General features: G+C 35.4%; 1 pseudogene; it reads left to right on the forward strand.

The window, feature by feature from the left end:
* The window catches only part of LOC111719315, a 107,275-nt pseudogene extending 83,298 nt beyond the window's left edge, over window positions 1-23,977 (forward strand).
* Window positions 23,978-24,950: the final 973 nt, after the last annotated feature.

A 24,950-nucleotide genomic window follows, 5' to 3' on the forward strand; every position in this document is an offset into this window, starting at 1 on the left:
TTAGGGACAGTTATAACTAATGGCATAAAACTAGAGAAAGGACAGAGGGTTGTCATCAGCTTCAGAATGGTCAAAATATCCCATACTGCTGAATATGTTATCTTGGGCAGGTCATTTGCCATCTCAATGTTTCGGGTATATGTATATCATATGAGACCATAATAAAATTTATATTAATTGCATATATATGTGTGTGTGTGTGTGTGTGTGTGTAATATAATAGAATATGTTATTTATCTGTGGTTTTATGTATATACATGTATGCATATACATAAAAATATGCATTTCATTAATGTAAAAAAAATTCTGATAAGGAAGTTTAATTGTCCACTACCTTAAAATCTTGAAAAGTCTCCTGGGTTGTCTGGAGTATTGAGAAAGTAAATGAATTTCATGGAATCAGCATATGTCAGAGACAGAATTTGTAAAGTCTGACTTCAGGGCTGGCTCTCTATATACTACATCCTACTCTGTTTCATAAATCTGAACTATAGACATATATAGGTGTATATATTACAATAACCGGCTGGACTAGGTTATTTCTAGTTCAATTAGATTCCTTCTCTCAGAGGAAGAAGAAAAATATGTAGACAAAAGTCGCTAGAATTAATGATGAGTCAACTCAAGTACAGCTCCTAAATACCAAAGGAACTTTTTTTTCCTAAGCCTAAATTTGTTTAAATATGGCCAACTCAAGATGGGTATATGTAAAGCATGTGATTATTCCAGAATGAAAAATTTATAAAAGGCTCCAGGTACCTTGTTACCCCTAAAAAGAGAGCATTATTATCCATACCCTCTTCAATATATATAGAATTAGACTGAAGTTCTGGGCAGAACTACTTTCTTAGGAACCAGAACCAGCATAAGATGTGGATGGTAGTAAAGTAGATTTGGCTGGTATAAACAGCCCTAATACTTATGTCTTTACCATAGTAGTTCATATTCCATTGAGAATCAATCCCCTATAATAAATGAGTGTAGAAGTAGAGTATTTCTGTTACTTGAAATTCCAGATCAAATTAAGTATCTATAATATCTATCTGTCTGACTCTATGTCTGTCTACATGTCTGCCTAACTATCTCTGTATAACTATCATCAATCAGCACATATTTACTTATTATCTGTCTATCCAACTATCATATGTCTCTATTTATCATCTTTTATCTATCCATTTATCTATCATCTATCTATATATCTGCCTGTTATCTGTTTATCTCTGTCATATATGTATTTGTCTTTCATATGTCTACGCATCTATCATTTATGTTTTTGTTTATCATTTATATTTTGTCGGTCTGTCTCTCTGTGTATCATCTATCTTCAATATTTACAATAATTTCTTTATATCATAATGCATATATGTTATAGTTTCAGAGCATATATATTTAACTTTAAGCATCCAGATAAGAGTAAAAATTCAGCCAATCATCTGGATTTTTTTTTGTTCAATTATTTTCTCTCCCAATATGACATCAAACAGATATAATAATTAGGATGATTAACTAAATCTTTATCCTTATATTGCCTAATTGATTTAATTTTAACAAATATAATGGTAGCCCATATCAATTTTTGAGTAGACTATTGATTAAGTAAAATAATATTTATCCTTTTTATTTTTATCTTTAAGACTTTCTATATGTCAACTAATAACTCTAATCCCCTTTCCACTCTTCAATGGACAATGGAACTGGCCAAATTGAATTGATAGCATCAAGTAAAAACATGCTGGGAGTAAACAACACAAAGTCCTTATATTGTTAGTCACTTTGTTGAAGAAATTAGTCTCCAGAGGCAGAAAGCGTGTTATTCTCTCACTCTGGTTTCACTACAAAAGAGTTTGGGATCCTTTCCTATGATAATGACCTTGAAATGACAAATAGTCTTCTTCATTATTTCCTATATTCTTCTTCTAAGGGAAGTATTGCCAGCAGCAAACTTTTAAGCTAGTTATCTTCAATGCAGCCAATATTATTGTAATATAAGAATGGTGGTTTGTAAGAATGTAAACTATATTTAGGTAAGCAATAACAAATCCTTGAAGTAAGTACTAATTCTACTAAATGTCTAGATGGCTTAGAAGGTAGAAGTTCCTTAAGATTTCTTGGACATGCCTGCCATTTTTTCAATCTGTCCTTTACCCAATATTTCCATTTTTTCCCCCCTGTGAAGTCTGTATAATCAATTTTGAGATCTGACCTCCACTCTTCTCTAGTATAAGCCAAAAGGACATTGGAGACAGGGGTATGCTTTTACTTCTCGCATTAACTGATCAACTTGATCTTGGACAAGTTACTTCACTCTTATGGGCTTTGGTTGTCTTAATTGTAAAAAAAGGGTTTTGGCCTGCATAATTCTAAGGCAGGGATCCCCTTAGAAGGCTGATGAAGCTTATGGACCCTTGTCAGAATAATGCTTTTAAATGCATCATATGAAATACATAGGATTACAAAAAGAAACCAATTATATTAACAAACAGTTGTCAAAATATTTTAGAAAACAAGTTCACAGACCCCAGGTAAGAACTACTGCTTTGCATAATTTCAGAAAGGTGGGGAGAGACTTACATGAACTGATGCTAAGTGAAGTTAGTAAAACCAAGAAAACATTGTTTACAATAATAAGATTATGTGATGATCACTTGGATGGATTTAGCTTTTTGCAACAAGGAGGCAATTGAGACCAATCTTAATAGACTTGTGCTGGAGAGAGCCAGCTTGCATCCAGAAAGAGGACTTTGGGGACTGAATGTGGATCACAATATAATATTTTTACCTTTTTGTTTTTGTTTACTTGCTTTTTGTTTTATTTTTCATTTTCTTTCCTTTTTGATCTGATTTTTCTTGTGCAGCTTGATAAATGTAGAAATATTTATAGAAGAATTGTATATGTTTAACATATATTGGATTCTTTGTTGTCTAAGGGAAAGGGTAAGAGTAAGAGAAAAAGTATTTGAAATACAAGGTTTTGCTAGGGTGAATGTTGAAAACTACCTAAGCATATATTTTGAAAACAAAAAACTTTAAAAAAAAAAAGAAAGAAAGAAAGAAAGAAATATTGCTTTATGATCTCCTCTAGTTCTAATCTGTGAATGCTTTTAAGGCACCAGGGAAAACATAGATGTTGTCTATCCATATTCCTTATTTAAGCTAAGTTATTCTTCTGTCCTACTTCTGCAGTCTATTCTAGTCCCCAGCTTCCACAGAACTGCCTTTTCTCTTCCTTTAACTCTCCTCTGCCTACAATTTATGTTCCCCTTTGATCTATTATTCAAGATTGGATTGGAATCATCCTGTTTCCCCTAGCATGCTAGAAGTATTTTATGCTTACCCATTGCCATTTAACTCTTAACAATTAGAATTAGTCATTAGCATATATAAACAGTCATTTAACATAGATTACACTGAAGGCAACATTAGGACCACACCAAAGAGATATTACCTTCTCTTATGTAATCTTAATGGGGGAAAGAGGAGAGAGGTAGTTTGTGAGAACTTTCTTCACAGATGTGTCTACCAAAGGTATTGCTTCCAAACTGTTTCTGTTTAATGTTGGTTGGTACTTAATATATATGTGCTTATGTACATATACATATGTGCATATATGTAAATATGTTAAATTTTAGCTGACATTCATTTATAGGGAATTAGAGGAGGGCATTAAAGATGAAAAAAAGTTTAAATTGATACTTCAACTCATCGTCAAGCAAATTGAATACAATTTTTACGACACTTAGTAGCATTACTCATTATACTCACAGGTTTTAGAATTATGAGGGACCTTAGATATCATTTATTATAACCCCTCATTTTACTTATAAATGTAGTGAAGGCCAGAGAAATAGCTGAACATAGAGGAAGAATTTTGATTTAATCAAACTAAGGAAAAAGAAATACAACTTGTGACCAGAAATAACTATTTTATACAGGTCAACTAGTGCAAAACACCCACAGAACTGATCAATTAGTCCAAACTACCAATTGGATCACTTAATAATTGCTTTAATTAATTTTTCAATATGTGGCCTAGTTATTCAGTTGAAATGACTTATCATTTTGTCACCTGTAGACCTAGTCATAGAAACAAATCCTTTTTATAATTTATTGAAGAGGTTCTTCTTTTAATTGGAAAATTGTCCATAATTCATAAAAACCAGAAAGTTTGAGATAAACAAAATAAAAAAGCATCTCATAAGAATTGAAAATAATGTTTATGAGCGTAAATCTCAATTATTTCCTTCTAACTACTCTACTGAAGAGGTAAAGAGAAACAAATGTTTTTTCTAATTAGATAGTTCAGGTGAACATATTTCAGGCTCAAATTACTGACGTAATTTCTTCAGTTTTCATTTCGTTTTGCATGTGAAGACAGACATGCTTGGGCATTTGCAATGTCTTTGCAGTGAATATTTAAAATACTTGAATATTTCAAAAAAACACTTTATTGTCATTCATTTTTTAAAGTTCTCAACCACTGATACTCATATTTAGGATCTTCGTAGGTCTTATTGGTAAGAATTTAAAAGAAATCTAAAAGATCATGTAGCATAACTGCCTTGTTCATCTGTCCTTGGAGTTATCTGAAAAGGGCAACACCATGCTCTTTGCAATCTTGAAGATAAGATTTTTAATAGCTACAATGAAAGGCCACTTCTACTTTTCAGTTTCTGATTTTTAATGCTGAGTCCTCTCATTCTGTCTTTCTGTCTCTGTCTCTTGTCTCTTTCTCTATGTCTGTCTCTAACTCTGTCTCTCTGTGTGTCTCTGTCTCTGTCTCTTTCTTTCTCTGTCTCTCTCTGTCTCTGTCTCTTTCTTTCTCTGTCTCTGTATCTTTCTTTCTCTGTCTCTCTCTGTTTCTGTCTCTTTCTTTCTCTGTTTCTCTCTGTTTCTGTCTCTTTCTTGCTCTGTCTCTCTGCTTCAGGCTCTCTCTCTCTCTCTCTCTCTCTCTCTCTCTGTCTTTCTGTCTTTCTCTCTCTCTCTCTCTCTCTCACTCTCTCTCGTGCCTCTCTCTCTCTCTCTCTCTCACACACACACACACACACCCACATTCACCCACACACACACAAACTGCATCCTTATGACATGCCCTAGGGTAACAGACAGAATCTATCCCACCACAGATTGCCTTAATCTTCCCCATAGCTTCCTTTTCCTCCCACTAACACTTCCTTTCTCAATGCTAAAACATCACAGGAAAAGCAGTTTGATGCCTGGTTGCCCACATTGGTTAATCAATCCAGTGACATTTCCAGAGCGCCCAAATAGGGCATGTTTTTGAAACATCACATTATTTGAAACATCTTCTACTTAACTGTACAAGGACTGTCCTAAAGTAAGTTGTCTCAGCTAAGTCAAAGGACTTCTTACACCCTCTTCTGCATGAAGGCAAGGGGCATAAGGAATGAGTTGAGGGGAGTAGGAGGGTAGGGCACAACATTGGGAACATTCCCCACCCTCTGCTGTTTAGAGCCCTCAGAGTAATCTGTGGTATCTAACCACTTCCCCTCTTTAAAAACCACAAACTCCTGAGTAGTTTTGGAACGCTTTTCTAGCTGAATATCCTCAAAGCTCTCATTCCAATGGGTAGGGGTTATTTATAAGAACAGGATGTTTACATAACAGAAAACTCCCCTAAAAATCTTAGTCTGGATAGCTAGTGCTTGCTCCTATTTTTCTTGCACTGTTTTAATGTTTTTCTTACTTTGTCCTACCTCCCCTGCTTAAAAATTCAAATAACACAAAGTTTCAATTTATCATATGAAATTAGGGAAATTTAGAGACATTGGGCTAATTCTTTTCATTCCTTTTATCAAGATACAAATAGAAAGTAAAGAATAAACATTCTGCAGTGTAAAAAACTTGAAATATATATAGTCTTAGAATAGATATACTCTATGTAGTATACATCTATCCTTCTTCCTATATATATATATATATATATATATATATATATATATCCTTTATTTATACCACATTTAAGTTCTACAGTATACTTATACTCTGGCCAACAAACTGAAAGAAGTTTGAGAGCTTGTAAAATATTGTGAGGTTTCTGCAATTTTTTATTGAAGCAAATTGCAAATTTTTTGCACTTATAAGGAAGTTTGCTCCACTAGTTAAAAACAACAACAACAACCAAATACTTTTCTTCTCAGATATTACATAATATGGAGTTCTCTAATGATAAGCTAAGATGCATATTATATTTGGCAAGTTTCTGTTTCTCAACCCCTACTGATCTACAAGTTTCATGATGACAGGAACCAAGACATAGAAAAACTTTATGCTTTCCCCACTTCTTAGAATGAGATTCCATACAGAAAAGGGGCTTTATATGTATTTGTTCATAGAAAAGATAATAAAAAAAGAAAGAAAAAAGCGTCCTTCAAGGAACTTTGAAACTAACAATGACTTCTGTACATTGTCACTCTATTCATCCACCAAAGCAAAAGAGTATGCTATAACCTTTAGCATTTCTGAGACCAGTAGTTAAAGGAGACCCTTAACATAGACTCCTTTAGGTGATTAAAGAGGCTTTAAGGTGGTATTTTAAAAGGTACCATATAGCAAATCTTCCACCCTGAAACTTAGAAATGGTTGATAGTTCATGCTTAGATGTGGGACTGTAACAGAATCACTAAGACTGAGCCTATAAAAATCTCTAGATTACTCAGCCTGAGGAGGTAGCCAGTATTCAGGAAGACTATCTCACAGTGTGGTAAGTGGCTGTTTCCTATTACAAACAAGGTAGATTTTCCAAACGGGAGGGGGGGTGAGGTGGGGGGGGGGGGCTGTAAATTCTCACTCCTAATGACCTACACAGAGACTAATGAAAAGAGAAACAAACAAAACATAAAAATTTTACAAAACTAGCACCTTCCCTCCACCATCTTCCAATTACAGGACTAATACCAGCATCTCTTCACCCCCTCACATTCCTCCCTTCACCACTACCAACTCCCTCCCCCTTGAAAAATCTCCTTTATCTTGGCCAGGACTTCACAGGGACTGACTGCTCCATTAGTGTGGTCCTTAAACATTTCATATCTGTGTGTGGCTGGACATGTCCATGTCAGGCAGCTTTCTGACAATAAAGAAACATTCAAGTTTTCCCTTGTGACCTGATCCCATCAACAGTACGATGCTGGAAACACGCCATAAATACCGTGTGTTCATTTTGTAGCGTGGAATAAAAGGCCCTTACAGGAAGTTATTATCAAAGGTCTGTAAAGAAAGGGGTCAGAGCTTTCCTTCCTGCCTTAGCATTGGGAGCCATACCAGCAAGCTCAGGACAGGTGAGAAGGCCCTACAAGAAGTCCTTTCTTAAGTTTTTCAAGCTCACTGTTCCTCAGTAATGGCTAGGGTGTCAGTGTCACTCTGAAAGGACACCATCCACCCATTTTAGGAAAATCTATCCTCAAAAAAGGAAGAGAGAAGAGAAAAGAAAAAAAGGGAGGAAGGAGAGAAAGAGTGAGAAGTATAACCAAACAGTGAGGGGAAATTGCTAAGACATCTAGAAATGGCCTTCAAATCAATCATTAAACACCCTCAAAAAATAACTCCTTCTCAACTTGGGAATCCTGATACCTCCCCATCACTTCTGCTCATTACTCCCTCTCCCTCCCCCATACCTCTACCCAGCTCCAAAGCCTCTCATTGTGTAAACTTGCTTGCTGAAGAAAAGTTAACTTGGCACTCGTCTTAAGTATTGACTATCTGTCTTGAGGGTGAGGGCTGTAAATTCTCTCTCCTAAGATCCAAGTCGATTTGTTATCAAATCAGGCATTGAGAAGCTGATTCATTGCTATTCAGCGCTATGCTGATTTATATGCAGAATGTAAAACAGATGCCTTATGTGATACATATTTATGGTGAGTGCTGTTCTAGGAAGATTTATTACGGATTCCTTTGTCGGGGTGTGCATGAGCAGAGCCATGATGACTTGTATTTCCTCTCAGCTGCCAATGCCAAACTCATTAAAAAGAGGTGTGACTATTAATATACATTGTAATACTGACAGGCTCTAATTTATAACACCCTGGCTGGCTCGAGTATTCTCCTGCCTTGAGAGGTGTTTTCTGCATTTCTTCTTCTGCAGCTAAATGGTACAAATAGAGATGTATATTCTCATTCACATTCTCTCTCTCTCTCTCTCTCTCTCTCTCTCTCTCTCTCTCTCTCTTTCCTCTCTCTCTTTCCTCTCTCTTTCCTCTCTCTCTCTCTCTTTCCTTAGTTGTCTAAATAAAGCCACATTCTGTTGCGATAGGGTTGGGAAATAAGTTAAAGGCAATGGTGATCATTTTTTTTTCCCCTCTAGGTCATATACACTAGGGGTTTATAACAGTGGAGAACTGCTCTTTAATGGCCCTGTAAACACATGTTAACAGTATTATATTCAGCTCTGGCACTGTATCTCTCTGGGCTGAATATGCAATGAAGAAGTTTGAAGAAGGGCACATCAAGTATTCTTGGCAGTGACCATGCTTGACAAGAGGCAGCAGAGCTAAAGAACATATGTTGCCCTATACATGGAAATCGGAAATCCTCTGCCCAAAGGGCAGAATAAGGGAGAGACACATGACTGATAACAGGGATCTGCAGCAGATGGGGTAGTTAATCAGGTGAAGGATGAAGGAAAATAGAGTGTTACCTGGCATGGCAAGGAGAAAAGAATGGCCCTGATTAGAAACTCAGCACCTGGGAAGTTATTTGATAGGTGAGCTTGGATTGTATTATATTAATGACATAAGACAGACAGTTCTCAGGAAAATAGCTTTTTCTCTGTTCTAAATTTGAGATAAACTAGTTTCTAGATAGAGGAAGCAGGACATATAGCACTAGTTTTTAGTCATGAGTAAGGTGAATTAGAAAAGCATCTTAGAGAAATAGTACAGAAAGCAGCCATATATAAATGGGTCAAGCTTTATGTATTTATTATTCTTCAAGCATATTTTTAATTAAACTAAATTTGTATTAACTCTTAAGAGATTGTCACCCAAAGTACATTTACCTGTTCTTTCTCCCCATCCAAATGGCCTAAGGCCAAAAATCATGTCTTCTTCCTCTTTCTATGTGTGTATATGCCAGTGTTTTTCTGGCAACATATTCAGGAAGTATTATGTAGTTCTTATTGATAATGATAACAGTTTATTTGTGTTTCCCTAACATCTCTTTTAAGAAGGCACAATTATTACAAAGGTGAGTTAATCCTATTGGAGAGAAGGATAAGATCAGGGGCAACATATTTTGATACTTTCTGAAAATCTAGTTAATGTGCCCAAGAGAGGCTGAAAAATGAGGAGCTCCAAAGTTCTCAGATTTATCCAGTTGATTATCTAGGATTTTTTTATACCCAATTGGATGTTGTGTTTGGCATACGAGAAGGAATTAAATATCAAGGAAAGATAAATGATTTAATTTGAATCCAGCTTCTGTCCCTGACATTTACCACCAATGTGATTGGAAGTAAATGACAATGTTTCTGAATTTCATTTTCCCTTTCTGTCAGAAAAAAAAAAAAAAAAAAAAAGTTTTGAAGTTTTTTTAACTTTAGGGTCCATTTATGATTCTAAAATAACCTTATGATTCTGGAGGAGGGAAGGGGAATAAATAGAAAACAATTATCCTTGCTCGTAGTCTGGATGTAAATGAATAAATACTAAACTTAGGGTCTCAGATTCAATTCCGGATTCATCTTGGATAAAACACTTATCCTACTTTAGTTTTCAGAATTGTAAAATAAGAAAGCTGACAAAATGACATTCCAAGTCAATTCTTTATCTATATCTATGATCCTTGGAACTATGAGGCACTTTCAGTTATAATAAGAGGATAATTTGTTTTACTGGTTGTTAAAATTTTAACAGTAAGAATCTTTTTAGAGGTTAAAAAATCATAGTAGGAAGAAGAGGAAACTCTCATAAATCCATATGCCCCTAAAAGTTTCATGTTTTTTTTTTTTTAATTTTAAAATAATCTGGCCCCGGGGATCTTTTCTTTGATGTCAATAGTTTTACCCTGATTTAGTAACTATAGATGAAATCTTGTATCTCTAAAATCCCTTGACACTAACTTTGCATTGGAGTTGGGCTTGTCAGATGTATTTCTATTCTGCTCCTTCTCCAATCCAAGTTTGTATAAAGCTTTCTAGAACCACAGTTCAAAGTCTTTGAAGTGCCAGCAGCATTTCTAAAACCACATCGAAAGTATGGGGCACTAGACAGAAAGACTGTAAGACGAAGATAAGATATGAGTGTTTTTCTGGCCTTGTATAGATCATGTGGTTGGTTTACCTCAAGTAGTTTTTAAAGAGAGGATTTAACTTGATTTGAATATACCCCAGCTGACAGAGTTTATGTACATGTAAAATCATGTAACAAAATTATTTTTTTCTGACAATTCTTATTTGGATATAGTATTTGTTATCTCTGTTATAATCAAATCAATAGCAAATACTTTATTTTTTAAATAATACAATTAGTTAATATTGTAAAATCCAGAATTGCTTTTGAATGATGACTGATTTTCTATTCAAGCATCAACCATAGTTCCTTAAAACCAGGTAATAATCCTCCAGAAACATTCTAAAAAGGAATCCAAAGGTTATCCAGATGCATAGGAAGAAAAGGATGAGTTTAGGTAAGTTTGTAGTTGTGACTGGAAATCAAATATGGGCATGAAGAAAATCGCTTTCTTTGTCCAAAGGAGTGATCACATGTTGACAGCTGGAATTTACATGGCTCCTTATTCAATAAGCTAGCAGCCTTCACTGCATTCCAACATCAGCAACACAATAGTGGCACAGAAACAAACTGACACATTACACACGGTCCAGCTGTCCCTTGCACTCACTACTTCCCACCCCCTTTCTCTTTAGTCTTCCTCATCATCTTCCAGTGTGAGTTTTCACATGTATTCCAATCTGTGACTGTGTTTATGTTACATATTTACATATATTATATGCATATATGTTTGTTTTCATGTATGTGTATTCAGGCTATATACTTATAGACTGTATAAGGTTCTTTTTTTGTATGTGTGTTTTTTTTTTTTTCCTTTGGTAAAGCAAGCAATCTACCATATGAAAACAAAACAAAACATTCTACAACTTTGCTATAAGCCATGGGGAAAAGAAAACATTTTGCTTTATGTGGTATGTATTTCCCACATTAAAACCCCATCAAAATGTCAAAGGGCTTACTTTGGGTGTACGTGGCTTTCTTTATGAACTCAGGCACAAAGGGGATGTGACCTGTGTAGTAACTGGTGCTATAATTAGCACTGATTGTTTTTATTGCCTCTGGTACAAAAATAGTCATATAAAACCACAGAAGATGAAAAAAGAATATAGGGACAGCCCTGAAGGACCTAAAGTCTGTCCCCCCTCCCCAACCCATTCCCCTGTAATAATATTTCCTTAGTCTATTTCAATACTTTGAGAATGTATTATATATTAATTGAATTCTGTATTTTATTACGAAATCCCCAACACTGTCATATTTCCAAAGCAGAAATTAGTTCCTCTCATGATTCATTGGGAATTGTTTCATTTATAATCACGCTCCATTCTAAAAAACTAAAGCGCATAAAGGTCCTTATTAAATAATCTTTTCAATTGTAAATCAGATTGTTATAGTTTTTAAGTTTTCCTGCTTAAATATATACCTTTTACTGGAGATGAAGGAAGACATTAGTAATTCCTACACACATAAGCCGGATCTTTTAAAAGATGGGAGAAAAAGAGACATTATGTATTATGAATCAGACATTTAACTTTCATCTCTACCACTAGGGGGCAGAATTTTTCCCCCTGCACTGACTGCTAGGCAATCAACCATCACATCATTGTAACATTGAAGGCACTTCAAAAAGGCTCAGATGTTTAACTATTGTGTTAGTGATCATACATTCATATTGGGCTGCAGGCCAAAAGAGAGAAAGAAAAAAAAAAAAAAGCCAGAGACTTGCAGCTGAAAAACTATAAAGTGAAGAATTCTACCTTAGAGCAAAACCATCTTCAGTGACAAATTTCAAAGGCCATATGTATGCGATTTTCATGAAAAGCAGACGACCCTAAATTTCTTTGTTTAACTGGAAGCGATCTTTCTCATAGAACAGGCAGGTTCTTTCCGCAGTTCGCCTTGTTTATGGTGCTGTTACAAATTTCGCTTTTCTTTCTAGTACTACAATCAAGACTGGATGTTCAGTGTAATGCCAACGGGTATTTCATTAACACTGCTACCCCTACCATCTTCAAGGGAATCACCTCAGGCACAACATTACTTCGGGAGGACATTTATTGTATTTGGATAAAGCAAAATAAAAATGTAAACCTTGTAATACAACCTTCACTCAACAGTGGAAACTCAGAGGGCCATAAATTCCTGAGGAAATGTGAGAGAAAATATTCTTATCCCCACCCATTTGAATTTGGGTGTTTAAATCACTGGAATCATGGAAATGATTCTTACAAAGAAGATACTGTTGCATTTCAATGGATAAATTTTACTTTTTCAAAGGATTGGGGTTTTTTTGTTTGTTTGTTTGTTTGTTTTTGTCTACCTTATCTGAGGTGGGCGTTTTCTAAAGGTAGTTAAACGTGTTTGGATGTAGTTATTATTGTTGTTTTTAAGGAGGGAAAAAACATAATTAAAGTATGCATAGTAATTATTCCTATTTCCTAAATTTAAGTACTATTTTCACTGGTAGTCAGAGGCTACCTTTCATTTGACACCCAGGATTTGGAATGCAGATTCCAATAAATCCTCCTCCTTGTTTTAAAAGGAGAGTTAATTTGATTCAAGTTTCATGGAATTGTGGAATCAGTGAAGCTTTAAAAGTCACTACTGAAGTGGTAGTTTGACTTCCCCCTACTCCCACTTTGTTTTCAAAATACAATACATTTTTTTTTGGTAAATAGAGATGGATGTGAAAAGAGTCACATCTTCCTTTTAACATCAGGAGTGTTACTTGATATGTATCAATATTTCCTGTCAGCTTTAACAATGCAGGATCTCGGGCCTTATGCTATCCTTAGACTGCTAAATATTGTTTGCTTAAGTCAGCTCATTCCAAGGCCTTTTATGTGGCCTGACAGTTGATTGGGAGAAGGCCCACTAACTTTCTTAAAGTGTGCAGCCATCCGTTTGGCGGCCAGCACTGGGGGTTCCACATGAAATCCTCTTTAGATAAATTCATACTTGCTCAGGGTGATTAGCCTTACAGCTTGGCTGGCTCACTTGTCTTAAAAAGCAGGACATTCCTGATCAATGCAGAGTTGAGATTGTCTTCTATTAACTAGCTAGTGTGCAAGGAAGACCTTGTGAAGATGCAACCTGGGGGAGGTGGGGGAAGCAAAGTTGTGTGTGTGTGTGTGTGTGTGTGTGTGTGTGTGGTTTTTTTTTTTTTTTTTTTTTTTGAAGATGACAGGCCAAGCTTGACAACCTAATCCTTCAGGCTTGTCTTAGTTACTGAAAAGCTCAAGTTGTGTCAAAGGAACCAGCTGATGACAGTCTTCATGCCAAGTCTAACAGCTTCATTGCAAAGAAACTTTTACATTAAATTTCACTTGTCTTCTTCTGACACTCTCTCCTAATCTAAGCCATTCTTTTTCTAAAGTAGGTAAGGCTTCTCTCAAAAACAAAAACTAACTAAAAAACTGAATAGTAACTGTCTAGAGAGTCAACTGGAGCACAGTCTAATTCATAGATTATTATTATTGTTATATTAGAGTCATTTGAAATCAAATTGTTATTGGTTGTTTCTATATATGACATGTTACTAGTTGAAATTTAAAATATATCGATCCACAAAATGTTATTTTTGCAATTGGCAAACTACATTTTTTCATTCTTGCTGCTGCTCTTACTTTGCATAAAAGTTTGCCTATAGATGACCTTCTTAATATAAGAAGTTATAATTAACAGGAAAGGCAGTTTTATTGAAGCACACAATTTTTTCTTTTGACTTAGGCTGTGAGCACTATGGGTAATACTACCTCAAAATTTTTATTTTTTTTTAAAATTCCCAAATAATAAAGAATCCTTGAGAATTACAGGTATAGAAGTATAATGACAGTAGCACAATCTTTTAGGGTTCTTTGGGGAACATGGGGAAAATATTTCTAATATGGCAAAAATCCTTCTTTCCTTATTCTGTGTGGCATTTCTGCAGGGGCAGATTCACATTTTGAAACTAGCTGTTCATTTAAGAACTTTAACTGAAGTCAACTTTCCCCTCAGTTGGGGATGGCCTTACTTTCCCACTCCATAATGATATGGGGGGGGGGGGGGAATCCCCTTAAGAAATTCAGAAGAAATAAACAAATAAAGCCTTTATCTGTTAAGTGAAATATTTCCCCCATTTCCCAGAGGTAGCTCTGCTGGTTACTTTTCCAAGAGAATTGCTGTACATAGCAGAGTTGAATAGCAGGCATTTTCTACTGGTCTGATTAATGTTTAGGAAAAACAGATTTCTTGAAAATTAACCTATTGTGTAATTATGTGTCTGATTGCAACAGCAGTGTCCTACTTAAAAATCTTTAAGAAGAAACGATTTTACCATTTCCTTCCAAACAATTGTTAATTTAATTGTGTTAACTCTCAATATAGTGATTCTCTTCAGGTTTTTGGACTGATGAAAGTAAACTAAAAAATACAGGAGGCATAAATATATGCCTAGGGAAACCATTATCAAAGGGTTAATCAGCTGGTAACCTGCCATTCTAAATGTGTGAGAGGAACTGGGAATTTTTAGTCAGATTTCTCTTAATGTATTCTTTAGCTGTTTAAGAATCCTATGCCCACAGGTTATATCATATCTGTAATAAACACTGTACCCTGAGTTTCTGTACCTTTCAAAACACTGTATTGAGGCTTTGGTAGTTTCCACATTTCTATAATTAAAGTCAATTTTTCTATCTGCCTCCCTGATTGCCTGAAACTCTTTATATGAAGAAGAAAAACTTATAACTCATGAGCTTTGCATTCAAAAAGGGACTTTTTTGCTTTACTGCCTGGTATTACTTTTGAACTTTGTTCTTTAAGAAAGGAAATAAAAGGCTGCTCTATTAGCCTTAATAAACAAACCTGCTATATTTCTTTTTTTTCTTCTAAGTTTCAGCTCACTAAAACTCAAATGTGTTATGTATTGGATTTCAAGTAGTGGAATTTGGAATTTGCCACCAAATAGCAAAAAATACAACATACATTTTATTAGGTTTATCATTGTTCTATTTCCATGTTCCACACCAACACTCTCCCTAAACAGTACCTCAGTCATATCTAGTGATAAAACTGGGGAAAGGGCAAAGGACTTTTGACTTAAACACTGAGGAAATCCCACGACTATATTCTTGGATACAGAAGTTTACTCTTTTTGTGATAACGTTATTTCTGCTGTTAGAAGCATTAGAGCTTTTTAGCCAACTGCTAAAGGAGGATGGAGGGAAATGGGTGGTGGGGGAGGTAAGTGGAAAGAAGTGTCAGATTAATGTGAGTAGACTGAGGTAAATTTGAGTGACATCTTTCCTTGATGAGGTACAGTTAAGGGTGGCCCCAAGGTATGCTCAAATCAGAACAGAAAGCACCTCCTGAACTTTGTAATTTGCATGCACAAAACAGGGGAGATGGATGTTTCCAGTTCTCTGAAATGGATATTTTCAAGAGCATCATCACAGCAGCAATAATAAACATGTGCAGCTGCCTGGGCTGTGTTAAAGAGTCCCGTGAAAGACAGTAGATGGATTTCTTTAGTTTGACCAACTCAGATTTCCTCAGCAAGGGCAAAGCAGAAAAACTTGTCCTATAAATGTCTCCACTAGCCTGCTTCTCTGAGCCTTCTCCCAGCACCCCCCTTTCGGTTCCCCCTTCTTGGACACTTTTGCTTTATTTAGGAATATGTTGCTGGAATTCAAATGAGTTATCTATTCTGTGGCCCCGTCATTTTCCCACAGAGGCCTTGTGGCTGGCTGACGCACGGTCCAGTCGAAACAGGGAGAAGAAAAGGAGACAGCAAAAGAATTCTTTTCAACTCTCTTTTTTTTTATGTTTCACTCATTTCTCTCTTCTCTCTCCCCCCTCTTCCCCCTAGTCCTCCTCCCCTCTTAGGTTTTCCTCACACCCTGCCCCCCACCCCCCAGCCTCCTTGGTCCCACTTTAGCCCCCTTTATGTTACACGATCGCTCAAATTGAAGCCCAGGAGGGTCCTATAGGGAATGCATAGGATCCCTGGGAGAAAAAAGCCCCCAACAAGCTATACACCAGATGTATAACGTTATATGGTCAAACTGGCAAACACAAAAGCTGAAAAACAAAAGGCGTGAATTAGGGAGAGGCATTCAAAGGCGTGTTTTCAAAACAGCCGGGCCAAGAGCCTGGATACCCCTCCTGAGACTAAATGCTTGAAAGAAGAGGTGCTAAAGAAAGAAAGGAAAAGAAAAAAGCCCATTTTTTCTAATTAGCTGAGGCCTAACAGGCACTGAATTTCGCAACTAGTTTTCATCAAGGGGGCTGTGGCTTGTGAAACTAAAAAATATGCTTTGAAACCTGTGATGCATGGCTTCCCCTGACTAAGGCTAGAATTAGTCCCTTGGATTTTTTCCCCCTCTGGGCTTTTGCTTTCCTTCATGTCATGCTCTCCTTACTACCCCCTCCTCCTCATTACAAATATTATTTAAGTTGGGGAGGAAAAATCACTATCTTTACCACTAGAAAAAGCTGAAACACTTTCCCTCACCCCCAGTGTAACTCATTGGAGAGGTATTTTTTTTTTCTTATTCCAACCTAAGTCTGACTTCTTGCTATAAAATTCATTCAAAAGCCTTTCCCAACACCAATGGAGGGGAAAAAAGGGAAGGGAGAGGAACCTGTCACACAGAGTGTTTGTGTGTGTCTGTATATGTTTTCTCTAAGTGCCAGGATTAAAAGCTTTTTGCCACTATGAATTTGGATATTTGAGGGTTGACTTCTTGCCTTATATTTCCAAACATATAAAGACGGTGTTATTCAGACTTGGAGGTATATTCCCTGAGTAAACCCATTTCTTGCTGTTTCTCACTTAACAAGAACACATAAAAATATTTAAAAACTATACATTATTTAAAATGAATAAAATAATGTTGGAATTGAAAAAAAAAACCCACCTGATTCCCACCTCCAACTGTTTACTAAAGGAGAACATATAAACTTTCTTTCATCAAATTTCAAATGGGGAAAAAACCTGTTTGCAAGGGGTTGGTGAGCAGGCAGTATTTTGAGGAGTGGTTACTTTAATTACCACACTGTCTGGCTTAGATGCATGTGGTCCTGCATGGTGTGTTTTAGTAACAAATGCTTGTTCTAATGAGTTAGCCTTATTAGAGAGCTCCTCATATTCTTTTCATAAAGACCAAAGACATTCTGAAACTCTGAAGACAAAGTGTCTTGATTTGCTAATATCAGAACCTATATGCTCTATGACTAGGTTTCCTGAATTTTCATCAGATATATTTTTATTTTTATGCTAGAGCAGGACTGAGATAGCAGGCAATAGTCAAAATATACTCTGAGAACCAAAGATTCAAGCAAAAATTATTATGCCAAAAATGTATTTATGGTCACAGATGAACAATCCAGATTTTAATTCTTTCACCTGGTGGCACATTTTTGATAAACTCAGTGGCAATGGATAAAACAGATTCATTAGCTTTGATTAACCTTCTTTAGAGTTAAAAACCTGCAGCAGACTACTCAGCTACTAACCCAGCCTTTAAGATACTTTATCATGTTTAAGACCCAATTACTGTTGCACCGAATAAGAATGAAGCATCACAATAAAATGTGGTACAAACAGCTACACTAACTCTCACAGCAAATAATCATTAATTTATAACAGCCCCTTCCCATTTCTATAGTTTTATTGATGGCTGCACTTAATTCAAGTTGAATACTGAAGAACTTGATGCTGATCTGAACAACTAGTTCCAGAAGTCCTTCCTGACTTTATTTCCCTTCTTATAGGTTTGTGCTTCCAGTCTCAGAAGGGTACTTTAAATTATTCTATTAAAACAGAAAACTTGAGACCTAAAGTTGATATGCTCCTAACCTATAATTTCTTCAAGATCCTATTTGTAGTTGAGATAAGTAGGGTTCTCTTGAACTTATTTGCCATGTTGCTGCAGGGTTAAAAACAAAAAAAATTAAAATTGCAGTTTCTTTAAAAATTCTTTATTGTGACAAATCAGGATTAATTATTTGAGTGTTTTAAAAATTCAATATGGTCAAATCATCACTGAGTTAATTACCAGAGCTTTACAATTAAGAATTATATATATATGTGTGTGTGTGTGTGTGTGTGTGTGTGTGTGTATACATGAATTTTATGAATATATATGTGATATATAATATATTTTATTAAAAAAAATGAAGAGATACATGTTTGGTCTTTTATCACATGCTTTGGTAGAAATACAATCAGACAGTAGTTCCAGAAGGCAATGGGTTAATTTTGGACAGGGTTTGACTGAACTGGGAATAATGAACAGTGAGATACTGCAGCTTTCAGGCAAAACAGAGTAACAACAATTAAAAAAAAAAAAGAAAGAAAGAAAGAGGGAAAATGAGAAAACAACTCTCCAGTCACTTCACTAACAAGAGCAGCCCAGTGTTCAGTATAGATAAAGCACAGGCCACCAGGAATGCTGTTGTTGCTGCTCCAGTTTTTTTTTTTTTTCCTGTTGTTGTTATTTTTTGTTATTGTTTTTTTTTTTTTTTTTTTTCTTTTGGCTTGGGTGTGGAAAGCATTACAACATTTGCAAGCCAACTGTTTGTGGGTTTCTTCTCATCTTTAAAATGTTTGGTTTTACCGTATTTCCATAATAACCACAACCACACCCTCCTCTCCCCAAACCCCCTACAACAACAGATGTGTGTTCTAAGAGGAAATAGAGACACTGATATAATCAGTCACTAGTTAGAGTGCTTTCATACTAAATTCTACAGCAAATCCACAACAACCAAAAAAAAAATCTCCACCACTGATGGAATTAATCTAAGCTCCCTGATTATTTGAAGTTCTGAAAGTTTTCATTTTGCATTTTGTGTTTGAATGTATGGTGCTTTATTTATCAAACTACAGCATAATTTTCCCTTCAGTTTGAGGCTCTGATTGTGAAACAAATAAATTGAAACTTAAGGGCCTGTTTTCTCCAAATTTAGTTCCATTATCACTTTAAGAATGCACATTGCTTGGAGACACAAAGGGGGTGTATGTAGTGTGGGACAGAGTTGCTATCTCAGCAATATGTTAGTTATATTGCATTCTTCAAATTGTGGATTTTTTTTTGATAGATACTAGATGGCAGCAAAATATCTTCAAAAGTCTTGAGATTTTATACATTAAAGGAAAAGAAACAAAGAGACAATCTTGGAAAAGATCAACAAAGAATGGGAAGCAAATAAAAGATGCATATGTTAGAATAATTTTGGTTGAAGGTTGCAGTTTTATTTATTTTTCTATTTTTTGCTGGGAATAATTTATGAATGATTAAATGTGCTTATATAAGAGCTTTTGATTTATTGCAACCAACCAAGAAATATATATTGAAAGAACACAGTGTGTTCAGCATAGTGAATATTAGGCATGGTACAATACATAGTAAATAAATATAATGTCTTTATGTTCTTTGGGGGAAAGTGGGGGAGGATGAAAGGATTGGTCTTGATTTCAATAAGGAGTTCCTAATATGTAAACTCCTCTGTCTATGAAGTTCTATTGTCTGTGACTAGTTTTAGAGTTATCTATAAACTGAGTGACTTGCCCATAGCAACAAAGCTATTATATATCAGAAGCAGGTGTTAAATCCACATCTTCCTTACCCCAATGCCCATTCTCTGTTCACTTTATCAGGCAGTCAATCAATCAACAAGCATTAATTAAGTGCTACTATGTACCAGGTGACATGCTAAATTCTGAAGATTACCAAAAAATAAAAAAAAAAGGCAAATATGTGATCCCTTCCCTTAAAAGTTCACATTTTAAAGAAGACAAAAGGTAAGCAATTCCATACCTATATGAAAAGAAAAAACAAGACAGATACAGATTAAGAAAGAAAGAGACAGAGAAAGAGAGGAAGAGGGAAGAAGGGAGAAAGGGAGGGAAGAAGAAAGAAAAAAATAAAGACAAAGAGTGTGTGAGTAAATGGGAGGTCATGTTAGAAGGAGGAAGACATAATCATTAGGGAGGTACCAGGAAAGGCCTCATGCAGAACATGGGATTTGAATTGAGTCTTGAAGGAAGAACTTATTTGGGTAGAGCTAAGAAAGGAGAGCATTCCAGGGACTAAGGATAACAATGAAAAGGCATGAAGTAGGAAAATCTGTATATACGGAACAGCAAGAAAGGTAGTGTCATACAGTCAATATGATAAGATGATTTTATATTCTGTCCTTGAAGTAACAGTGATTGAATGAGTGGTGGGAAAGGTATTGGTGCACTTTAGGAAGATTGCTTTTCTTCTGTTACCCAAAGTAAATAATTCTAATCTTTATGCCAGACCAGCTCACCATAATATATCATCTAGTCACAATTCACCAAAAAGAGTTCATTCATATTCTGTGCTCTAAAAGTACATATTGAGGTAATGATAAATCTTGGATAGCATGTGGGAAAACTGGGACACTAATATATTGTTGGTAGAGTTGTGAACTGATCCAATCATTCTGGAGACTAATTTGGAACTATGCCCAAAGACTATTAAATTGTGTATATCCCCTGATCCAGCAGATACTGAGTCTGTATCCCAAAGAGATCATAAAAAAGGGAAAAGTACCTATGTGCGCAAGAATGTTTGTGGTAGTCCTGTTTGTAGCGACAAGGAATTGGAAACTGAATGGATGCCCATCAGTTGGGAAATGGCTGAATAAGCCAAGGTTTATGAATATAATGGAATATTATTGTTCTATAAGAAATGACCAGGGTGAATGTTGGAGGGGATGTGGGAAAACAGGGACACTGATACATTGTTGGTGGAACTGTGAATGGGTCCAACCATTCTGGAGAGCAATTTGGAACTATGCTCAAAAAGTTATCAAACTGGGCCTCCCCTTTGATCTAGCAGTGTTACTACTGGGCTTATATCCCAAAGAGATACTAAAGAAGGGAAAGGGACCTGTATGTGCCAAAATGTTTGTGGCAGCCCTGTTTGTAGTGGCTAGAAACTGGAAAATGAATGGATGCCCATCAATTGGAGAATGGCTGAATAAATTGTGGTATATGAATATTATGGAATATTACTGTTCTGTAAGAAATGACCAACAGGATGATTTCAGAAAGGCCTGGAGAGATTTACACGAATTGATGCTGAGTGAAATGAGCAGGACCAGGAGATCATTTTATACTTCAACAACAATACTATATGATGATCAATTCTGATGGACTTGGCTCTCTTCAACAATGAGATGAACTAAATCAGTTCCATTTGTTCAATAATGAATAGAACCAGCTACACCCACAGAAAGAACTCTGGGAAATGAGTGTGAACCACTACATAGCACTTCCACTCCCTCTGTTTTTGTCTGCCTGCATTTTTGATTTCCCTCTCAGGTTAATTTTACCTTATTTCTAAGTCCGATTCTTCTTGTACAACAAAATAACTATATGGATATGTACACATATATTGTATTTAACATATATGTTAACATATTTAACATGTTTTGGTCTACCTGCTATATGGAGGAGGGGATGGGGGAGGAAGGGAAAAATTGGAACAGAAGGTTTTACAATTGTCAATGCTGAAAATTTACCCATGCATATATCTTGTAAATAGAAAGAAAGAAAGAAATGACCAGCAGGATGAATACAGAGAGGCCTGGAGAGACTTACATGAACTGATGCTGAGTGAAATGAGCAGGATCATTGTACAGGGCAACAAGAAGATTATATAATGATTAACTGTGATGGACGTGGGTCTTTTCAACAATGAGGCCAATTCCAATAGACTTGTGATGGAGAGAGCCATCTGTATCCAAAGAGGGGACTATGGGACTGAATGTAGATCATATCATAGTATTTTTCACCTTTAATGTTGTTGTTGTTATTTGCTTGCTTGTTTTGGACTTTCTCATTTTTTTCTCCTTTTTTTGATCTGACTTTTCTTATGCAGCATGATAAATGTGGAAATTTGTTTAGAAGAATTGTACATGTTTAACCTGTGTTGGGTAACTTGCTGTCTAAGGAAAGGAGGAGAGAGGGAAGAAGAAAGAAAAATTTGGAACACAAGGTTTTGTAAGAGTGAATGTTGAATACTATCTTTGCATGTATTTTTAAAATAAAAAAGTTATTAATAAATAAATAAAAATAAAACAATAAATGAACACAACCTTCACAGACAGAAATGGATATGTATATTCATTATGAATGTGGAATGAGTGGAACTGAGTTCTTTTTTAATCAGGTTATTTTCAAAGGAACTAATTACCATCCATTGTTTGACCAAATTCAACCAAGTAATTTAAAAATAATAATTTCATTGTAGCTGGTATTTTGTTTAATTTTTGTTAATTTGTGTGTGTGTGTGTATATATATATATATATATATATATATATATATGTGAACAGGTATATGTTTAAGTACACCAAACATAAGATAAAGTATTTTTACTTTGTAGTGATAACATCATCATTTTAAATCCTCAAAATCCAATCTATTGTCCATATTGTGAAGAGTCTATAATGATAATGTAGGAGATTCCAATTTCAATGATGTATAGTAGAGATCCAGAGTGTATTTAGATTGTTTTCTAGTTATTCACTCATTTCAGTTGTGTCCAATTCTTCTTGAAATCACTTAGGGTTTTTTGGGGGGAGGCAAAAAATACTGGAGTGATTTGCCATTTCCTTCTCCAGATCATTTTATAAATGAGGAACTAAGGCAAACAGGATTAAGTGACTTGCCCAGTGTGACATATCTAGGAAATGTTTGAGGCTAGATTGGAACTTAAAGGAGAGTCTTCCTTACTTCAGATCTGGCACTTTATCCACAGAACCACTTAGCTGCCTCTTTTAGACTGGTATAGCATCTCTAAACGTATAGGACAATCCTTGGTAAAGTTTTGGCCAGTAGAGATCTGGCCATCCCAAGTGAGCATCCCAACCTATGGGCAGCTTAGGGTTACAACATGTCCCTATTTAAAACTATTTTGAGGATCATCATAATATGGAAGACAGTGGAGGACAGTTTACCTTGATGATCTAGTACCGTAAGAAGGCAAGGTATTTAAGAATACAACAGAAATACCAGTACCACGCTTGCTCTGAATACTTTGATATGTTTGGTGCTGATCAATAAAGCAAGCAAACCAAGAATGTATATGAAATGGAATGCAGCTATCAGTGCTTTGCTGATTATAAGCATTTAATGATTTGTATTATAATAAATTTGTAATTTGTAATAAAATTTGTAAATAGATCTCACCAGCATAAGCAAGAGTTTCATATTGCTCTTTGTTAACAATACTCTTGACTCCAAGTCATATAGTATGCCAGATCAATTCAAGGCAATTATAAGAAATTCATTAATTCCTAATCCCAGATAAGATTAAATAAAATGAGAAATTAAGTAATTACTTATGTCTGAAATGAAACTTTTGAGTCTATTAATAGTTTGAAACTAACAGATCAACTATACCAAAATAGGGTATAATTTTTAAAGCTTGTATGTTATAAATATCATGAATTAATGATATTTCTTCCATAATAATTGGCAGAGGATATTTAACTATTTCAGCAACTGCTCAAATGTTTTTGTAGTTTTCTTTTGGTTTTTTTTGTGGGGTTTGTTTTTGTTTTTTATAGGTGGTGCCACAGTAAATACCGAAAGAGGAAGAAGAAGCAGCTAGGAACATCCCTAAGGATAAGCGTCAAATACCACTATGGAAGATATGCCACAGAGAAACAAAGAAAACTAAGAGCAAAAATTGCAGATGAAGAGGTAGCATAATCTACTTCCACAAAGATAGAAGGTACCAGACGGACCAATGATTTGGAAATTCAAGGAGAAAACACAGTGATTCATTTTTTCATCCTAAAATTGGATTCATCTCACAGATGTGAACTGTGTCTGGACCTATAGTTCTGACTCTCTCACCTATCCTTGATCAGGATTTCTGATTTAACCAGGGTTTTCATAATCAAGTTAGAACTGTCTCCAGAATACTCCTGGATAGGGTCTTCAGCTTTCTCTGTATGATCTCAGAGAAGACCTCTGACTTGATATGGGGGAGTAACCAGAGTAGGGACTAGAATGTGTGGTTTGGAAGTAGATATATGTTTGGGGGAATATTATAAATTTATAGCCCTGCATATGCAAGAGTCTTTCATCTAACTGATAATGTCTTAGGGCAGCAACTGGGACAAAGAGTAAGAATTCATCTCTATTCAGCATATACAAGCATGGGCTTGAAGTCATCAAGTTCAGTCCAGTAAGTCAATAAAAACACCAAGTTCTAGATAATATTGCTTATAGATCATTAAATGCTTATAGCTCCTAGCCTTAGTCAGCTCTGAGATCCTTAAAAAATATAAAACTTAATACCCAGAGAAAATAACAAGAGGACTCTAGCTCTATAACACATCAGGACCAATTTAAGGACCTAACATTCTCTTCATAAGAGAATACAAAATACCAATTCAGTGAGCAAATTTGTATAAATAAGTAAATGGGTTTAAAAAGTCATGGATAAAAAAGAACAATTATGAAGCCAGGGTCACAGAAAATTGAAGCCCAGAAGATATTAAGTCCAACATATCTATAAGTCTCAAAGACCCATATTCAATGAAAGTCCATTTTTTTCACATGTAGAATTATACTCAGTTTCACTATATGTTTTCATGCTTATAAGCCTATGTCCTTTGCTTTTTTGAATATTGCATTAGATACTATCAACTCTTTTGTAGTCATAGCTACAAAATCT

The sequence above is a fragment of the Sarcophilus harrisii genome, chromosome 2 (assembly GCF_902635505.1).
Source record: "Sarcophilus harrisii chromosome 2, mSarHar1.11, whole genome shotgun sequence".
Lineage (NCBI taxonomy): Eukaryota > Metazoa > Chordata > Mammalia > Dasyuromorphia > Dasyuridae > Sarcophilus > Sarcophilus harrisii.